The sequence below is a fragment of the Tetrao urogallus genome, assembly GCF_951394365.1.
Source record: "Tetrao urogallus genome assembly, chromosome: 2".
NCBI lineage: Eukaryota > Metazoa > Chordata > Aves > Galliformes > Phasianidae > Tetrao > Tetrao urogallus.
The window spans coordinates 49,132,044-49,153,124 of NC_136814.1; positions in this window are offsets into that span (position 1 = coordinate 49,132,044).

Below are 21,081 nucleotides of genomic sequence, written 5' to 3' on the forward strand. Positions count from 1 at the left end.
CAAAACTTCAGAAACCAATGGCTTCATTTCTATTTTTAGGAACTATGATGCTGATACACAGAGTCACGTGACTGTCCAAAAAGAGACTGTGCAGCAGCAGTAGTCTGTGCTGGGTTTTAATCAATATAAACTTGCTAATAATCTTTTTATGTTTTCCCTGAGAGATTCTTACTTCCTACAATCACAGATACAGTAGCATGATTGGGAAAGGCAGGACCCCTAGAGATCATTCATTTCACTCCCTCTATACCAACTGCAGTCACCTATAGCAGGAAATTCAATTCAGCTATGAACATCTCTACAGATGGAGACTCCACACCTTCTCTGGATAACGTTTCAGTGTTCAACTACCACCCCAGTAAATAAATGATGGTATTTCCTAAACGGTTAGTATCCAACCACTGCATCCCACCATGCTCTATAATGCCAGCAAGATCATGGGGCTGTACTGTTTGTGTGCATTAATGGACAGACACTTCAGAGGCATCCAGGTGTGCCAACATACCAGAAAATAATATCATGCAAATGTCTCATTTGTCCCAGCTAGAGAGGAGAACACTTGCAATTATATTTCCACTACTGAGAAATTACCTGATAAGTCTTCGTGACAAACTCATCAGGTAACCACACTTGAGGTGACAGATTCTATTTAGTGTAATGTGTTAGGGAATATGACTCAACACTCAGAGTTGGACAATAACACATAGCCTGATTGCATTGGCTTTGTTACATACATAATTAACCAAAATAAAGAATTCTCGAACTGTGCAGAGTAGTGTATTTCTCTCATTAAACAGCATTTTGTCAGGCAATGAAAAGAGCAATTCAATAAAAACAGAGGACAAAATACTCAAAAATCTATAATTTTGGCTCAGCAATCTATGGAGAAAAACAATACACTGCAATAGAGCACATAGAAATGCTAGATAGAAGAGAGAATGAAGGCTGTTCAAACTGAAAACAGAAGTATTTCCAATACTGCCCAGTCAGGCCAGGTTTTGTCTAGCCAAATCTTTAAGAAGATTTAGGTCTTGGATAATGCACAGACTCATCTATCTAAAACTATAAGCACAACAGGTAGTAATTTTAGTAGCCTGTTTCTTATTATGGAATCCCCAAGCCTAAAGCAATAATTGATTGAGTCAAGTTAGGAGTGCTAAGAAATCAGCTGGGAGGCTAATAAGACACACTGGATTCTAAACTTTCTTTTACAAACTTTATGGATTACAAATTTTATCCAGAGCATTTTACTTACGTATATTTGGAGTAGCAAGCATCCAGTCAACAGTACTAGCCTGGAAAGTAGCAACTTATTAGTTCTTTTCTATCACTCAGTGATCTTTTGCAAATTTCCTCCCCAAATACAAATATTTCAACTGGAAGGGTAGTTTGTATTTTTTTTTTTTTTTTTTTTTTTGCCTGAAAATAAAATGCTTTCATTTTCATCTGAAAACTCAAATTTGGGAGGGGGAGGGGGGGGGGGGAAGGAATCATATATAAACAGGAGAGTTAGAAAAAACCTAAGATCCATTATCCCTGGAAAATTCCTAAGGGATTCTTTAACCTATAAAAAGAAAATGCATCAAGTCAATGATGTTGTGATTTACAGACCTGAGGGAAAAGTAGACAATGACATCTTGATTAATGTTCCTTCTCCTCAGTCATATTACTTGAAACCTGAAGAGATAATATATAAGGAAATATCTTATATGGATGGCATGATCCACTTTCAGCCCAGGGACAGGATTTGCAGTTTTTCCTGCACTTACTCTTAGTTCTGGAGGAAAGATTTCACAGAAAAAGAGGAGCTTCAAAGTACAGGGTGAGGGGGCAGAAAGTTGCTACTGATAGAAGAAAATTATAAAATGTATAAATTCTTGCTTTTAGAAGCTTCAGATACAAAGTCTGTATTAGGATGATGGGACACAAAATTACATTGACTAGTAATACCACTATTTCCATAACAGCAACTGTTAGTCAAAGACTTTGCAATTATCTCTATGTCCTGAAGAATCAGAATTCTAAGGGAGTGATTCAACTGCCTAAATACAAACATCTCTTGTTATTTAGATGACCTAGCTATCCAAGATAGCTGCAAGTACTGATATAAAAAAAAGCTTTGTAAGAAACTCCTGCAGGGGCAGTGGAAGCCAGCTAGGATATGCTTGTATTTCTGAAATAACACCTAGTTCTTCTGCTTAGGCAGCAAAATCCACTCTACTCTTTCCCCCCACTGCTCCCCAGCCTCAAGGAGTGTCTTTCAGTATTTCCTTAAATCTGAATCCATCGGAAAATGTATCCTTTGTCTTAACTTAGACTGCACTTTTAGACCAGCTATCAAAAGGAATGAAGTTCATGTAATCACATTTTCAGTGTGCTTTTGTATGAACACATACATCATTGTCTATACACATTTTCTATTTAACAGCTTTTGAACAATTTCAGCCAATTCGACAGATTAACACTGGCTTCAGAGTCATTAACAATCTACAAGGGTCATAAAAGTAAGTTAGATAAATGACTCTATTAGTTCCCTGAGAAGAAAAAGCGTGGTATTGATTTTATTACAGACACTGAAGAGCCACGTAACAGAGAACTAATAGGAGAACTCCAGCAAGAAAAACTACATCTAGAATTAGATGCTCCACAAACACATCAAAAAGCCCACCCACATGAAGGCTTCATCAGTTTCACAGCTCACAGATTTATCCCAGTTGTTATCACACTTCCACAGCCATTTTTAATAGCCGTTGCCACTCAAGCAGCATGGAAGTTGAACATGTGTAAGAAACTAGAAAGTTTGAAGACCATAAACCAAACACAAAAGCAAGGGCATGCAGGGGTAGAGAATACCTTATGTTTGCATTCTAACATATATTCAGAAAGCAAATCTGAAATATCAAAAATGAAAGAAAACGTGAGAAAACATATGGCATAACATTTCTATCTGAGCTGAGAGAAATTTTCACAAGAAATCATATATATCCCATGAAAATAACACTAAGTAGCTCAGTTTTGGCTCATCTAACGTCTCGTGAATGCAACTGTGGTTCATTCAACTTTTTTCTCATGCTTGTTTTAGGTCACAGGCCGAACCAGTGATTGGGCAACAAGTGAAGAAGCATAGCCAGATTTGGAAGCAAAGGTGGGAGTAATTCAGCTGTGTGACAGGAATGTGTGGACCCAGGGCCCATTCCTCCCTTACTTCATTGAAGAGCTGACAGCCACAAAGGAAGTGGCTCTACTTGGAGTTTGCTTCCTTCAGAGTGTTTGACAAGCCCTGATCCTTGGAAAAGGGTAAGCAATTCCTTCTCTATTTCTGGATTGTGACTGCTACCTGCTGCTTACAGGTCTAGAGGAATAAACAGCCAAACACTTCTTAAAGATTAATTTCTAAGATAATCCATACGAAGTTAGAAAATGTCAGAATTAGACAGCCTGTTAAATTTTATGTCAATGTATTATGGAGCTGTGTTTAATGTCATGCTGTCACATCTCATATTATTCCCATGGAACTCATCTTGCCCACTCACTAACACTGGCACACTTTCAGAAAGTCATAGAGCTACAGTTTATTTTATACCGGCAGCATAGGGAATTTTTCAATTTTTTCAAATTACCAATTTAATAGGATTTAACTGACCCTAAACAAAGAGATGACCAGTTCCCATGCTTAAAAGGTTGTGATATTTATGTAAGCCTTCTTTTAATATGAGTTGCTTCAGTATCACAGTAACTATTTCCTGAATTTTGAGCCAAAATAATTTCAGAATTTTGCTTACAGCAGAACAAAAGATTTGAACTGGATTATCTCATAAAATTGATGTAAAGTTCAGATAGAAGTACCAATATCTAATATAAAGATTCCCTTAAGCTCAAAGACAGAACTGTCCTATATGCAACAGTTCTACTTTAAACATGGTGTTCATAGGACCAGATACAATCAGTGGAACACATTAACTCATATGGGTAAATAACATTAACTTAGAACCAGAATATATAAATTGTAACAATAGAATGACACATTGAGGAAAAAGAATCCAGCAAGCAGAAGAAACAGTGGGATGTGAAACACGTGTAAAGATTCTCATTACAAAGCACTACTCAGCTATTTGTTATTTCTTTATACTGGGATACTTTATTGGATCTTCTACCCCTGTACATAGTTAGTTTGTGATAGGGAGAAAAACATGCTGAAGAGCCCATTTTTCTCTGATATGCTGGCTGTTTAATCTCCCGCATACCGATCTCTTAGTAGCAACACTCATCAAAATAACTCAGGATTTGAATGGATGGAAGCCTAAAGACATTCTATATGATTTTATTTATCTAAGCATATACGTGGTAATGAACTTCAATCTTCTACTACCCAGATATTTTAAAAATCAGAAAAATAGAAATACAACACATTTTACCTCATTTTGTTGTTTCAAGCAGACAGATTTCACTTGAACACTTATTCATGTACAAAGAAATCCTCTGGAACAGCTATAAGTTACTTACCATGAAACAAACCAGTATACTAGAAGCAAAGGTCATCACCCTTCCTCATTCTATTGACCCTTACTGTAACACAGTGCAAGTAAAAAGAGGAGATAACCTTTGATATTGTTGAATTCATCAAAGTGCTAGAAAGCAAGAAACCAAGCCAGATCCCAGCCTTATCTCAGCAACATGCCATTAGAAGGATCTGCTTAACTAGCCAGGAGACAAAGGTAACCTGGTCAAAGGTTGCTTTTTGGTGAATAATTTGGATGATCTGGTGAAAATCTTAGCTGATAGAAGACTCAAGTAGATGTTCGTGATTTTCCTTTTGGGAAAGGCTAAGTTTTCCTGACGTTCCTATCAGGGCATTTATATATTTACATATTTGTGTTGAACTGTTCAGGTAGAATATGGGATCAGAGCATAAGCATTATCTAGTGCCAAAAGCTTGATGGGATTCTTAATTGTTCTACTCTTGCATAGCAAAATCCACAGTGAATTCCTATAATTAGAATGACAATGTAAGCATAGCTAGCTTGCTCTTAGTCATCTCTCAAAAAAGAAATAGCCACATCTCATGCGGTTACCTTGGCAATCCACAATTTATTTTTTAAACACAAGTTTGACGCAGAGGTGGATGCTCTGCATTACCTTCCAATGTCTCCAATAGACCACTAGCAGAAGTTACATTGTTACTGATGCAGAGTAGACAATGCACGTGTAAAACAATGCGTAGATGACCTTAGCATTCAGCAAAGTCATTTATAAAATTTACAAGGATTTGCATGCATTGCTTTGATGCTTCTTAGATTCCTTCTGTCCCAGTATCTTTTTTTTTTTTTTTTTAAATTTCCCCACAATAATCATTCTGCATCAAATCTCATATAATTAAGCAGAGTGGCATTTTCTTTGACACAAGTAACTGTTCATATGCTGCCCCTGTGTAATGAGCCATTATAAACAAAATGTGTTAATAAGTGTGCACAGCTGGTATTTGAGGTTGAATCCTGGCTAAATAAGGTCAGCATAGAGAAGCATTCCGCAAATTATGATGTTTCAGTTCTCAAAATATCCTCTATTAGGAAGGAGATTCTTCAATGCAACTTTATCATCTTTTATCTCCCTTATATAGACAAAATTAGCGGCTGGGCACTCCTAAAACCTAAAACCTTTCACGTACTTATCTAATTGATATACGGATTTTAGCCAGGCTTGTGGACTTAACTGTGAAACTAATTGCTGCTCTGCTGCAGCTGCTGTAGCTACTAAAAATACACATATATTCAATTTTGTACAATAAATTCACAAAATGTAATGGACATAAAGAAACAAGATTCTGTAGTATGGAAATAGATTACCTGCAAAAATCAGTGCTGTAAACTATGCTGTGTATCGGTAACATAATATTTGAAGGAGATAGGGAAATAATTACAATTGAATACATTGGAAGGATATTTTCTGAAGCCTAGACATAAAGAATCTTTATTTTCTACTTGAAAGAAAACAACAAAACAACTCTGATGTGTAACATGGGAAACAGGAAGCACAAAGTAGTGATGCAGTCAAGAATTAGATTTTTACAGACAGACATTCTGGTTATTAAACACCAAGAAACAGAGTGTCATGGTGAACAGAATTCAGCAGGAAAGGATGTTTTTAGGATTCTGTAGACCATAAGTACATGGAGTTCATGAGAAATAGGTGAAATAGGAATATTCTTTCTGTGTGACAGATGGTGTATGCTTATGCCAGCTGGAAAATTTATGTTTTCTTAACAGCCTACAACAGTGCACTGTCACTTTCTGCATAATAATAAGACACACATGAATAGCCATGATGTCTAATAGGGATTTTCAGGCAATGCATGACATCATCAGAGAGAACTGTGAGCAGCAGCAGTATACACTCAGTGCTAATTAAATCTTGTAACTATCCCCAAACCATCAAGAGCTGTGTGGCTGACCCAGTCAAACCTCGGTGTCTCCAAAGCTGTTTCAGTATGATACCAAGGCCTTCTGTGCTCTCTACAATCCATACAAAATCACAAACCATCTTTCAGCTCAGAATATACTCATGGAGGTAGCACTGTGTGGAGCCAGGAGTTGGACTCGATCCTTGTGGATGTCTTCCAAATCAGGATTTTATGTAATTTCACAGTCCACATTACCAAACACAGCTGCAGGTAATGTGATCAAGATCATAGTACTCAATGCTAAATCAGCAATCACCAGTACGTCACTACTTTTCTTTCCTATCTCCACCATGTCTGCTTGTTAAGACATTGCCTCACATCCAGACTTCACGTAGTCCCTATGGCTTAGTACAAGTGAGAATTTCCTATCTGCTTTTATTTACAGATTCCTTATTGGGAAAACATTTACTGTTTCTCACTACATTTTTTCAACACATTATCTCCCACACTATATCAACATACCTCCTGCACACATGCTGATCTGCATGTTGCTCCAAAAATGTTTTCAGGATGGAATTTGGGGTCTACCTCTCTTCTTTCCTGATATTCCCATGTTTGAAATGTATTCCTTACTTTCTGGCAGAGCCACTGTGCTTACTCCTGATAACCACCCACGTGCAGAAGGAAGACAGAAAGAAACTGTCACTTACAGAAATGGACAGAGACATTTTGTAGAATACAGTAAAAAATTTTCATGACCTGAGAATGAGGAGACATGGAGCAACGGGATGAGAGGACAAGAACGAGAATCAGGTGACCACATTTGCAGAGAATATCACAAATCTTAATCTCCTGCTTTTTGATTTTTAAGCCCAGATTCCGTCTGCTCAAATCTCGATCAAGTATTTGTTTTGCGATGGCATTTTGAAAGACTCTGTAAGATCAGCATTCTTTACTTGTAAATACAAGCCTAGTATGTGGATCTAGTATATGGATTTTCATACATTTTTACAACACTCATTGCTTTTCTTTTGATTCTGCCTGTAAATTACATCAACTACTCAAAGATAAACCCTACCATACACTAGCATGTATTTTCAATACTTCCTATAAAAATCTGTGTAAGTCAGAACCATCTAGACATATATTTGTACATACATGTGTATGTTTGCATTTATTGTACTATATATATTAATATTTGCACATATAGCATCATTTTCTAGAATAAACTGATGATTAAATGTTAATACTAATGATTAAATGTTAACAAATCTGATGATTTCTGTTCTTGCTTTTCTTAGGATTTTCTGTTTCTTAAGTTGTTTTCAGGCTGACCAAAAAAAACCATAGATATACTAATGCCATAATGTAAGAGCTTAGGATTGATTTGCAAACAACTTCATAGTGTTAAGCAAATCACTCCGTTTACATCCTTTAATCCATACATAATGGAACACACAATCCACTAACACAAATACTGAGATATATTTGGTATCAGTCTTGGATTTACACAGAACATGCATAAGACTGATAAATGTCAGAAGTGCAAACAGGAAATTTGTTTCACTATAAAGCTCATCTTCTTTCTCCAGAAAATTTATCATCTCTTCTACCTGAAAATTGTACACTGTGTGGTTTAGCTGTATGTTGCCTCTGGTTATATTCAAGAAATTATCATATTTTATCAAACACTTGACTTAGTGTCTTTCTTGCTAAAGCACCATTTCTGAATAACACTGAAGAAATGTCTTCTAGTTGTGGGTTCTGGAAATGTAACGGCATACTTCCATACATTACCTACCTTTAGGAACAGATAATAAGCTGATTAAAACATCATAAAATTCATTTACATGGCCAATCTTATGCAGTATACATTGTGAGTCTTGCTAAAATCCCTCATTCTATTTCTTCAATATTCTGCTTCTGTACATTTTGTAGCTTCTAGGTCAGTAGTAATAAAAGTATCCTAATTAGTAAGCAATGTGTTTTCTTTTCATGTCTTAAATTATTAAATCATTCATGTTTGTTCTGGCAGAGTCATTTTTTTTTTTAATAAGACTAGCACGAATGCAACCACACAATTACAAACATGCATATCTGTGCAGTTACAGCAAACTTTTTACTACGTAATTCTCATGTTTTCACATTCTACATTGCATATACATACATGGCCATGTTTATACTACTGTACTCCCAGAAGACAACACATCAGATTTGTGAAATACCATATTTCAATATTGATGAAGTCTGGTTTTTGTTGTTGTTGTTTTTTACACTTCATGACATGTAATTAGGGAAGATCATCACTTTAAAGACACTATGGTTGGCCCATCTGAAATAAAGCCAACCCATCTGTGGTGTTTTCAGATGGATATATTTAGACTTCTTTCAGAATTTCTTCTGTAAAGTCTTGTGATTCAACTGTAATAGCTGGAAGTATTCATGGAGAACACCATCATGATCATATGAGCTGAAAAAAGTACTAAAATTCTAAAATAACCCCTATTTTATATTAATCACTACATTCAAGATTACCAGTTTTTTTCTGACCATGGTCTAACAGATTTGCCACTGACATTTGCAGTGAGGCTTTTGCCTCCTAACAACTAATTAACAATACCTGTTTCCTCCTGTTTAAGAGGTGCTTAACCAATATTATCATTGGACACTAGAAACAGTTACAACACCATCACAGAAAGAGACCCTTACTGCTCTCACAAACAAGATATTTTTATGACTAAAGAAAATATTTTGAAAAGACATAATATCTATGCACATATATATACGCATACCCTCCTTAACTCTCAAATTATATTCTTTTCCTCTCATGATGCCTCTTTCAGCACTGCTGCAGTTCTACAGAAACTGTACATGGTACAGCTAGAAGATCAGGTGAGAGGGTTCCAGTGACAGCCCAGAGGGAAGAGAGTTTATTTGAATTGCAACCTGCTGCAGGGAACCTGTTAAATAGGGGGTTGGACTTGATCACCAGAGGTCTTTTCCAGCCCCGGTGATTCTGTGACTGAAGGCCCTGCCACATGTGCTCTAATACAAACAGAAGCAGAGTTTTCCTTCAAAAACACAAATCATTGAAATAAATCTACTTGTTAGTGGAGTAACTTTGCCTGGTAAATGTAGTAAATAACCATATGCTAACAGCTGCAGGGAAAGATTCAAGCAGGAAAACATCTCAGAGATGCAATGCCAAATTCCTTGTGCACAGTTCTTTGCCTGCTACCTCTGTAGCAGCTTGCCTCTGTGTGGTTACTGCAACAAGACCTTTTTCATAGGAAAGAAAGAAGCAATTACAATTACTTAAGTAGCTCTTACATAACACTTCATTAGCAGTTTCCTAGGAAAATTATGACCATAAGTAGACAGCAAAGAAGTAGTCAATCACTTGATGTTGAACCTCATCCCCAGTTTATATAGTGGTTTCTAGCTATTACAGCTTGCCTGAGGCAAGTGAGTTTTCAAATTCAGCAGGGACTTCAGCATTGAGAAAGAAAAAAATTAAGCAGAAAGCTACCTGGTATTTCTTGATTTTCATGTAAACAAAACATTTCAGCTTGCTCGAGGAGTATAGAACAGCAGGAGCAATGTAACTTTCTGAGTCCTGAAAACTAATACAAAGAATCAATATAAAGAGATATATAACATTATTTCTGCATTGGTTAGCAATAAATTAGATAGGACTGGTTTTACTGTGAGGACAAACAAGAAAAAAAGACATTTGCTTTTTTGCCAGAATAAATCAAGCTGGTCCCTTATCAACAGCAAAATAAAATTATTTTTCACTTGTAATACTTAAATATAAATGGTTTTAAAAGAATATTTTGAAACTATTCCTCACAGCTACAACATCAGCACAGAGTCAAGATAACAGTGACTGATAAAACTGGGACTTCATTCTGTGTATGTAATGTATGTGTACATTCATATGTATGAAGAGGTCACTGTAGAGTGTTTCATGATATTTGTGTTTTTTGTCATTGCACTTCAATGATTTTGTCAGAGATAGTCTTGAAAATAATTTGTGTTTCTTCATTGTCTACTTTAGATAGACTATCAGAAAAATATAAATATAATCTACAAATAAATCATTACACTTCCCTTTCATTTTTCAAGACAATTCAAGAGCATGTTTATAACTATATTTAATGCAATTTTTGAGGTTTCCTGCCAATGCAGATTTCCTTCCCACTGCACTGAAAACTGGCAGCACTTCTGTACTGAAGTAGCTAGAAGATAGGCTGTTGTTGACTTCAGTTTTCACATAAATTACAAAGGCTTTGAATACAGTTTTGTACAATCACTAAAGAACCAGGGTATGTCATGAATATAAAACACACACAAATAGGGCCTTACTAAAGGAAAGTGCGCCCCTTTTGCTGGGACCCTTTTCCTATCCTTAAGTTAGCCTACCTTGTTCAAAGGATGCACAGCATTCTTTGATAGTAGGATTCAGTGGTATTTTAAGTGAGTTATGAAAGTTTCCATAATTATATAGTAAGGAATAACAAAATCTTCAAGGAAAAATGGTTACAGACAGATGAGTTACCCCATATTGTCCTCAGCTTTTGATGGGAGTTATTCTAGGGAACTCAGTGCGAAACAAGGCAAATAAAGTTCTAATCACATCATTATTGCTGTGTGTTGAATGCTCATACAAAGAGAAGAGAAAATAGATATTTAATAATATATACACAGAAATTACAAAGGAAAAAAAAGATAGTGGAGGGAGTTGCATGCTGTCAGAATGACTGATGAGAACTAGATGACTTCATAGAGCTGCTGAACTTCATCATGACACTCACTTGACCTCAGAGGCACTTGAATCAACACTGCCAAGCCTAGAAGAGATCCTATCCTTGCAGACCAGCAAATCAAATGCTTCAACACAATATCTAATGACAGATACTTGCTTTTATTGTTTCACTGCCTTTTACTGGTCTGTCCAATCTAACCGTTACACCAGATACCTGTTAATACACAAATCCAAGTGGTAAATTTGTAGAAAATTTGGATTAGGTGAAGCAAGTTTTAACACATCATAGCAAAATCATCCCTTTGAACAAAAAGCAATAGGAAAGATGAAGCAGATGCTGCTTTTGGAATATCTCCATGCTATTAAAAAGGTAGATTTAGATCTGATCCATCTCAGTGCACCGGCTTCATCATTTGCTGATTTAAAATCAGGCAAGAAAAGATGAAAACATTTTTGAAATGAGTTTTGATAGCTTTGTCTAACTAAAAACTAGATGGACTCTACAGCAGCTGTCACTCAAAAGTCATACGGTCTTCTCACAGCAAACACTCTCTTGGAATTAGTTTCATCCTGTGAATAAATTTTAACACCTCTTACAGCAAAAACTTTGTTCTCCATTCTTTTTCTTCACAGCACAGCAACTATTAGAAGGCCAATAATTAGCCTTAATCTGCCTTAATATATTTGAAGAGTAACATAAAATCTAAGGTGAACGTTTTAAAACTATTTTTCTCTTTTGTGTCTATCATTCCCAACTTCTCTTTGCTACTTGTTCTCAGAAAATGCTGCTGCCATCCTTTTGAGCACAGTTCTGCTGGCCATAACAACCTGCTTTGGTTTAAACGTACGTGCTACTCGATAATTTACAGACTCATAGATTCCCTTAATTGGCTTGCATTGTACCTGTGGTGAACATTTTCTTATCTATCACTCAAGAGACATTTTGTACCTGCCCTGCACACGTCGTGAACAAAGTGACTGTTAAGGACATAACATACCTTGGACTCATGGGTCTTCTTTACCCAGAGAGTGGTGAGGTACTGGAACAGGCTGCCCAGAGAGGTTGTGAATGCCCCATTCCTAGAGGTGTTCAAGGATGGGGCCCTGGGCAGTCTGGTTTAGCATTAAACGTGGAGGTTGGTGGCCCTGCATGTGGCAGGGGGGTTGGAGATTCATGATCCTTGAGGTCCCTTCCAACCCTGGCCGTTCTGTGATTCTATGATTCTCTGACATGGAAAAAAATATTGAATTAGAAAGCATTCCTAAGATACTTATTCCTCATTAAATCTATAAAAAGCTGTCAGGAAAAAAAAATGGATTAATAAGGTTCAGTAGCAGCAGATATCTTCTGCATATGTACAGAATCCAACTCACTGGTGCCCTATCCTTTCTCGCACTAAATGAGATATAAATGTATGCTAATCTTCTTACTTATTGCACCACATTTCTTTCTGATTAACCACCACACTAATTATAGAAACTGCAACTCAGTCTCCATATCATTCTTAATTGGTTTTATATTAAGGTGTTAAATGATGTATATTTCTTTCACTCAGAAATAGGCTTCTATTACTAACTTATCAGTTACAAGTAGTAAAACAGACAAGATAGTGAAGACTTTATTATAGATCCCAGTATAGTGCTTAATATAGAAAAACAACATTTTGTTAGTTGTCTTCCTATTGAGGGGAAATAAAATTAGGCTTCACTGATTCCTGAAAGATGATTAACTTTAACACAAGTACTTTCAAGAACCAAAACTTAAAGCGATTTGTATAGTTTTGCTGTCTTGATTCATTTATTTTTGCATTATAGTTGGCATAGCTTCTCCTGAACCAAAATGCATTTTATTTGGCAGCCACTTATCAAGCATTGGCTCTGTTATTAGACAGGAAGCTCTAAGACAGTGGCAAATAGTTTTTGGATGATTAATCAATGTCAACAAGATTACAGTAAAATTAAGAAACAATAAGCACAACATTAACACCCTTACGCATAGAGAGAAAGAAAAAAATGTACAGAAAATCTTGGAAGCAAATAGCACCGTTCTTGAACAGACATCTGCAGAAATAATCAGTTCATAGACAGCTAAGGTATTTTTGGTTCAAGGATGTTTTTTTAAATGTATCCTCTATATTTATTTCCTAGTAAATAAATTCTCTCATTGTTTTCTTACTTACCACTTAGAAGTGATAAGTAGCTAAAAATGCTATTTATGATCTTATCTACAGACTTATTGAAATTCTAGGCTGATTCCAGAATTAAAATGGTTCAAGCCCATACCTGACTAAAGAGAAGATAGTAAACTATATTTAGGGCTTTCTTCTTATTTCAAGTCCAAATTATGCTACAAAATCCATATGACAGTATCATAGTGATTTTATTATATTGACCATATAAAAAAGCCTGAATTCATGACAAGCATGCCAAACTTCCCAAAGGCATTACTATTGATATTGATGTAACATATTATAAGAGAGATTTTATATTGCTCATAAAAGTTTTATAGGAGGATCAATATGATAGGTTTGACAAAATTCTTAATCTGTGGATACTTGGAACTGCATAGAAGGCAAATAAAGATAGAAAGGCTAGCTGAGTTAAAAATTATTTGATTTGCATAGCAGCAACTTTAAACATTATTTATATCTTTCACCTTAAAATATCATCTCCCACAGCAAATGGGAAAGTCTGTAAGGGAGAAAACATAACAAGAATAGGTGCCTGTTCAAGTAGAGAGTGTAGTAAGTATTGGAGTAATGAGAATGGATGAAAAAGGCATAAGTGATGGCTGTATCTACAAACTTAAACAGGAATTTTCTTTAATAACCAGAAGAGTAATCCCACAAAGAACGTATCAATGAAAGATATTTTTAACTATACCTGCAGAGCCAGATGTAACATGCTCCTCAAGATCCTAGGATAACTTCTGATACAGAGATGAAGAAATGTAATAGATGATTTGCAATCCATCTGATACTCCATACTGAAGCCCAGGTACAATGTACAGCATGAAAAAATCAAAGCAATTTTAGCAGGAGTGACTAAAAGGCAGAGATCCTGCTCCTTACAAACAAAGAGAACAAAACATTTATTATAAAACAATTGGCAATAAGCTCAGGGAATTTCTAGACAAGTTTAATGACAGAAGTTTTTAAGGAAAGTTGGCATTTCCTCCACAGAAAGAGAGCCAGAAATTACAGAGGACCTTAGAGAAGAATTGGGATGTACAGCCAGATTTAGGTCTGGATATCCTACCCCATGTTTTTAACTCTAGAGAGTATACAGAAAGAGGGAAGATTACATAAGAACCATAGATAAATGCTCTGTGTATATAGAGAGAAATCAGGCCAGAATACAGACTGACGGATATATCATAGGTGACACCTAGGATATCAAGAAATAGTTACATAAATTAAAGGTTACCCAAAACAGAAGAAAAGCTATCAAAAATAATTTGATGCAAATTGAAGTCTTTTTTAGACAGTTCTGCAGGAAGTATCCTTAATTTACAGCAAGGGGAACTGGAGAATTACAGATTAGTCAATGTATTTAAGCTTATGGAAATACAAAAATAATGAAATAACGGACTGCAACTAACAAGAATAAAACTTGAAAGCTAATAATAAAGGTAAAACTGAAAAGCAAATCACTTCAGACAAATCTGATTTTTATCTGCTTTTGTAAGAGAACTAATGGGAAAAAAGTGTATTTTGCCTTTAATAACTCAGACACAGTCTTTCTTAACTTCCTTATAGCAAGTTAATTGGCACTACCTTATATAACAACAGTAAGCATAATAAAGATGTTGGAAAAACTGTCATACATAGTTCTTCACTAAAATGGAAGGTCAGATCACATCAGTGTGTATGGGGCTGTGCAAGTTCCAGAATCTTCAAGACTTCCATTGCTATTGTGAAGAATAGAATAAACAGGGATTATTGAGCTGGAAGATCACGTTTCCAGAACACACTAGATCTATACTAGAAGATAACTTATTTATAAGATATTGGAAAAATAGCCTAAGTAAAATGCAGTTCAACAGGTACACAAAGTGTTTTTGGAGGTACAGTCAGCCACATCAATAAAAGATGAAAAACAAACAATGAAGCAAGCAATTAAAAAAAAAAAAAGGTTGTAATATCAGACCACAAGTTAAATATATCAATAATGACATAGTAGAAAAGGCAAATATCATCTCAGAGTGTGAACAGAAGTGTAATTTACATTACATGAAGTAATATCCATTCACTAGGTGCAGTATCAACAAGGTCCCCACTTGAGAAATGTGTTTAGTTTTGCTGTTGCTCTTTAAGAAGAACAGTTACCACCAGAGATGGCCCAGAAGAGAGCAAATAGAGTGATCAGAAGCTTAAAATCCATGACTGCTGGGTAAAGACTGCAACTAAGGAGTCTCAGCAAGTAGTCTTTCAAATGAATACAAAATGCAAGTCTTAAAAAAACTAAAATAACCTGCTTCAAAAACAGGAAGAAAATTATCTATTCTCATATTGTGGTATGATTATGAATAGAAATAATAGCCTTCAATGGCAGAAAGAAACATCAGAAAACCTTTCTAATAGTGCTAGGGACAGAGCATTTGAGTAAATAAGCTACAGGTGATGTAGAGCTGTAAGAACTAAAAAAAATTAAAAGCGGCTCAGGCAAGTACCTTACATTAATGGTGCTGTAACTGGAGAAGAACATAGAAATAATTAATTTTCCTTCCAATTGTATGATTTCGTTAGTATGTAGTAAAAATGTTACACTATGTAGAGACCTGATTTCTCTCACATAACAGATACTGAAATGATTATTATCCATGCCTTGATTCTCTTGATCTATTCAATATATTAAAATACTGTGAATTTATGGCTAAAAGTAAGGATTTTTATTACTCTTTTTCTTTTCTAAGTGGAACATAGGTGATCCTTAACAACTACAATACCATCTGAGTCTTAAGTGTGTACATTTAAACCTTCAGCCAAATGTTTTGCTTCTGTAGCTCAACATATCACACCTCTAGCTGAAAAATTGCTTCTGTGCTCACCCAAGCATGTAAAATTCAAACCAATTCTTCCAGCCTTTAAAGTAAACTGAGGGTGTGACAGTAACATTACTCAGAGAAGATGAACTACCACTGCCATTAAGTGTTTTTTGATACCTGTTGAGCTAAGTTACTGATGCAAAAATGAACCTGTGGTGTACACAAGGATATAAAAAGATACCAGTGGAAGTTTTAAGCTGTAGAAGCAATGCTAAGAGTGGCTTTTACAGACAAATAACTTACATGCTCGTTGAGCTGCTGCAGAAACAGCTCAATGTTGTGTGCTATCTTGTATGCCCTTTGAAGTCAAAACAGATTATATGACTGGCAACTTTCAAGAAGGAAGGAAAGCTGTCTGAAAATAAGGAAAATATTTGCAGATTAAACTAAAATATGACCAGTGAGCTTTGCTCACTCGGTTTTTCAGGTACCCAATTTGAAACCTCAGAAGACTCTCACTATACAGCAAAGTATTGATCATTTCCCATCCAATACAAGATTACATTTGGAGTCTTGAGGATATGTTGGTTTATTCTAGCAGGCAGCTCAACACCACCCTGCCACTTACTCTCCACAGATTGGATGAGGCTGGAAAGGTACAAGTATGAGAACAAAAGCTACATGAGCTAGAAAGTAATTCATTCACTGCCTTCCATCAGCAGGCAGATGTTAAGCCAGGGCTAATCTTGTGTAATAGTTCCTTGGGAAGATAAGCTCTATCATTCCAAACATCATTCCCTCAGTATGATGCCATATCAGATAATGCAACCCCCTTCAGTCAGTTTGGGTCACTTGCCCTGGTTCTGTTCCTCCCCAGCTCCTTGTGCGCTCCCAGCCTCCTCACTGGTATAGCATTACAAATAGAAAAAGCTTTAACTTCGCATAAGCACTGCTCTGCAAGAACTAAAGCATTGGTAACTGATCAACATTATTCGCATCCCAAATCCAAAACGCAGTACCATACTAGCCACTAAGAAGAAAATTAGCTCTATCCCATATAAAACAAGAGAGCTGTGGTTTGGGTTTCTTTTATGAAAAGAGCTCCATGACTTATTGCAAAAGTAGAATCAAGCAAAACCTTATGCTAAAGAGACCATGCAAAGCATCTCTCCTGTCCTCATCACTGTGACAAGTATGAAAATTGACATTAAGGATTTATTTACCCATAGTAAAGAAGAGTAACAAATTATATGAAAATTAATTCCCTTTTTTTAGACATTTTCCTTAGATGATATAGGCAAAAACATTAGATGTTGTGTAAAGTATAATTACCTTCTCTTGAAATACAAACAACATAGATTTTGAGTAGTGTCTATAACTAAGATCTTATTTGCATACAAAATATACAGCATTACACACAAGATGGGACAAAATTATCATTATATTTTATCAAAACAGAGTTGTATTTGTACCCTCACAGAAAATACCATATGTAAAAGATGGAAGAACCAGATTCTGATTTTTTTCCAACATTATCTGCAGACATTTACTGGTCAGAAAAAGTTTTCTGTGAATTTTAAAGCCATACCCACAATTTTAGTAGATAGCATCCTCCCATACTTAATAACTTTAGAGAGACCTTTAAACTTTTTAAAGAGAGATTATAATGGTCAATTATAATTTAAAAAATGAAGTCTTTGAGAAATGTAATTGAGAATATTTTCTAATAAGTATCTGTAATAACTATCTAACAATACAAAATGAACTACAAAGTAAAGATGATAAACTGCGTTATAAAAATTACATACTCATGAAGTCCTGAAATTTATACGATGCCAAGCAATCACTGATAGGGCAAAGAATCATGGTCCAATTCTTTTTAAATTCACAAGGCTAACAAGAAGCACTTTATTTCCCCTGACTCCCACACTCCTCTCTCTTAGGCACTAAAAGTCAGGGCTTTTTCCTGAACAGATTTTAATACAGTAGATCTCAGTAAACCACCTTACAGTCTCTGAATGATACCACTTCAAAGTTGCTCCAAACACAAAGTTGTTCTACATTCTTTAATATCTGAGATACAGACATCACAAGAAGAGTAAATAATTATACTGCTGATGAAAGAAGATTGCCTATGTCAGGAACATAGATGTAAACTATGTTTTACTTCCTTTTTACAGTGATTGTGGTTTAATAGAAGCATACGCAAGCTAGGTTTTTTTGTCTTTTGAGATATGTACACATTTAACACCGCATTAGAAGTATTACTGTCAAAATGTACTACTAAACAACAACACATACATTAGAAGAGGTGTACAATATTCATCAGTCTTTCTTCTTGGTCTAAGAGCAGCCAGATAGCATAGCAGAGGGCACACAGAGGTTTAGTAGGGGCTTATGAAGTCCCTACTAAATTGAAGAACAGTGACAGCTTCTTCTAAGGAAAGCCTCACAGAATAGGTGTTTAAATTTTTTTTTGAAAGAATCAGAAACCATTCTGATCCAGAAACTCCTATGGGAAGTCATGTGCCTAGATGCGCTTAAGTGAATTAAATCAGTTACATATTCTGAATCCAAATGACACTACAGAATGAAAAATCTCCACCAGTAAGAAACAAAGAGGAGATGACATTTTCAGATGGGAGATATCTTGTTATTCAAATGCAGCTCAAAACATTGTGCTGGCCAACAAATACATAGGTGGATCTCATAGTAAAAATTCCAATTTATTTCCATGGAAATCACAGTAGATATAAAGAACACTTGGACAATAAACAAATTCTCAGCTACGATACACCATTTTTTAACCAACACCACCATTATTCATGCATTTTCATTAGCAATGAACAAGTACCTGCATGCTGTGTTTGTAAAACATCTTCACGGCCATTCAGAATGCCTTTCATGTCATTGTCACCACTGCCTCACTGTGCCCACATACACTGTTTGGTCTCCAACATTCAACACGTACCAATGAATATCTCCAGGTGCTATTTTTTTCTGCACAGAGGAATTCAACAGCACACCTTTGCATCAGATGGACTTCTATGTCAGATACCATTCTATGATGACTTAGTCTAACTTCTATGTCAGACTAAGACTGCCCTTCTGCTGCCATCTGTCACACAGCAACAGAATGTAACAGAATATTGGTGGGAAGGTTCAGCCCCTATCATCACACTACAAATATCTACCTCTGACACTGGTGACCAATGTAATAAAATAGAAGGCATAACTTTCAGAGCAGTCCCTGTGGATTTTAAACACAGGTTCCAAGTTACTTTCAGACAGATTATAAAACCTCTAATTAAATTGTCCCCATAAATTATCATACTCTACCTGTGATTCTGTACAACAAAAACACAATTCAAAGGATCTGACTTAACTGAAGACAGTTAAGAGATGATAACCTGATTTGGGAGAACAAAAAGAAAGCAGTTTCACTAGGAAAGCTGATGCAGCAATTTGACAGAATACATGCATGAAGTCATGAACACCATGGGAAACAAACAGCAGAGGCAGAGAAAGAAAGGACACAAACGAAAATCTGTGCTAGTGCAGGCTCAGAGAAGGGAAAGAGAATGTCATTTTTATAAGAGTTGATTCTTCTTGAGTGTGTTTTTTGGTGTGCATGCGTGGAATTTGTCACAAATTTGGAAATCTCTGTACAAAAATATTTTTTAGCCTTAGGGAGGAATTATTACACAGTGATGTCAGTGATCCTCAACTTTTCTTTCCTTCACGTGCCATAATATTTATCAAATACAAATATCATAACTTCTAGAAAAATGAAGTACATTTTTCCAACCAAACCTGGAACAGAGAACAAAAGGAATATAAATTAAATTATGTACTTCTATTCCTCACTTGATACTTCCCTTTACTACAGATAAAAAATATATACTTTTTCTTCTATTTATTGTCATAGCTCTAAGTATTTTTTATTTTGTTTGTCTTTATTTAAAAAGAATAAAACTGAAAATATTTGCTTATAGTGGAGTTGTATCATGCTTTGAATCAAGAATTCAGAATGTGAATGCAATTGTTTCATCTCTGTTCAGTGCAGCATTACACTTAATTATCAGCATTGAAAACATTCTATAATGGAAATAATAGAAATTAGTATATTCTTTCATATTTCTTACAGATTTAAAGTCATCATAGGAGAAAGTTGGAAGTTCTCATAGAAATACTAATTCCTCCCAATGCACAAAATAGGCCATGCATGTGAATGTATTTGTAATATAATTTCAGGTATTCATAGCCTGGCTGTCTAAATAATAACACTGAGGATCCTTAATGAAAACTCATTCAAAACCATTCTCAAATTGCATGTTTTATATTTTTCAGGTGTCTAAGTCTTTGTTTTCATGTATTTGTTGTAATTTACTATCCTTCACATATAAAATATGGCAGAATTTTAGTTCTATATTGTCTAGTTCAATATGCTGAACTCACAGTGACTTTAAATAAATAAGAAATTTGTGTTCTGAGAATATAATTTTTGGTTTCTTCACTTCTTTTGACTCCCTAATTGTGCCCCAAGCTGTACAGTACACAGCCTTGCTGAATTTTTAAAGTTCTTCAGATAAACGAACATACAGTTTCATTACAACATAGTCAAATATACAATGAAAAAATATTTAAATATCTTAAGTATCGTTCCAAAACTGCCAAGGGGCAGAGTTTCGAAAAAACTTCTGCATATCTTCCATGCCTTGGAGATTGAAATTGGAAAATCACTTAACTATATTGACTTACAGATCTAGGTAGAATTCTTGATTTAAGGGTTTTGGTGAATTTGGAAGTTAAAAAAAAAAAAAACATACTCCTAGTCTACATTCTCTGTATGTTATGGAAACTTATTACTACTGGAGAGAAATCTCAGAGCAAGTATTCTTCTTTTTGTTCCCAAACAAACACAAATAC